Raw genomic sequence first — 1,266 nt, forward strand, 5'->3', positions numbered from 1 at the left:
AGAAGAAGAAGAAGAAGAAGAAGAAGAAGAAGAAGAAGAAGAAGAAGAAGAAGAAGAAGAAGAAGAAGAGGAGGAGGAGGAGGAGGAGGAGGAGCACAATGAGGACTAGGATGAGAACGAGGAGGAGGAAGAGGAAAAGGAAGAAGGAAGAAGGGGAGGGGGAGGACAAGAAGGACAAAGGGGAAGGAGGAAGAAGTGGAAGAGATGGAGGAGCATGAGGACAAGAAGAAGGACAAGGAGGAGAGAGAAAAGGAGAAGGAGGAAGGAGTCAGGTCTCACTGTCTTCAAGGGCCCACCCCTAATCCCCTAATCTGATCCACTAAACTCCACCTTTTAAAGGTTCCACCACTTCCCATAGCACCACAAACTGGAAACTAAGTCTTTAGCACATGGTTCATTGGGAGGCCTTTAACCTCCAAACCACAGCACCTTCCTTTTTGGATTCTTATTGTTTCTGTGGAAGCTGCCACAGAGCTTAGAGATTAAGGTCATCTTCTAGTTGTCTCAGTATTAAGTGTGTCTTCTCCACTAAAAAAGCCAATCCACTTCTGCAGTAGAATTGTCTGGCCATCTTATTGAGCAGCTGAGGAACCCATTGCTTTGATACCTTCTCCAGTTCATACGGCTGGTTTTTTTCAGGAGGTGTAATGGCAGGGCAGGGATGGGGATGAAGAGTCCTCTACATGGACGACCACAGCAAGTGGAATCTGATTATAGTCTAGGAAGTAATATATTAAAGTGGAGAGTAGCTCAAGGCAGATGCCTCAGAATAATCCATGAAACAGCTTTACCAGAAGAGAAGTGCTGGAGGCTGCTAAGCATCATTCGGAATCAGCATGAGAAATAGCCATTCATCAAAGGTAAAGTTGCTCCAGGCGAATTTCTGAGGGACTAGCACTTTGGAAACATAATAATGGTAATATTGAAGTTAGTGTATAACTACACATTTGAAAAGTGTGTCATACTTTCCAAACTGCGTTTTCAAGTACTATCTTAGGAATCAAATTCTTTTGAGATGAAAGAAGTTCTTAAGGTCATCTCTTGAAATAAGGATGACATTTTCTGAAGAAAAATAATATATTTTGCCCTTTTGTGTTTCAGTAAGTGAGCTACCCCTTTATCCAGCCCTTTCTGCCAAAGATATGGTTCACCTTGTAGATTTGCACCTGTGCACCTATAGATTTCTACAGCATGAATGTAAATGTGTACCTGCACATATATGTGAATGTAAAAAAGGGTTAATATTGAGGTTCTCCCAACCAGGAA

Source organism: Octodon degus, unplaced genomic scaffold, assembly GCF_000260255.1.
Source record: "Octodon degus isolate 3935 unplaced genomic scaffold, OctDeg1.0 scaffold00088, whole genome shotgun sequence".
Classification (NCBI taxonomy): Eukaryota; Metazoa; Chordata; class Mammalia; order Rodentia; family Octodontidae; genus Octodon; species Octodon degus.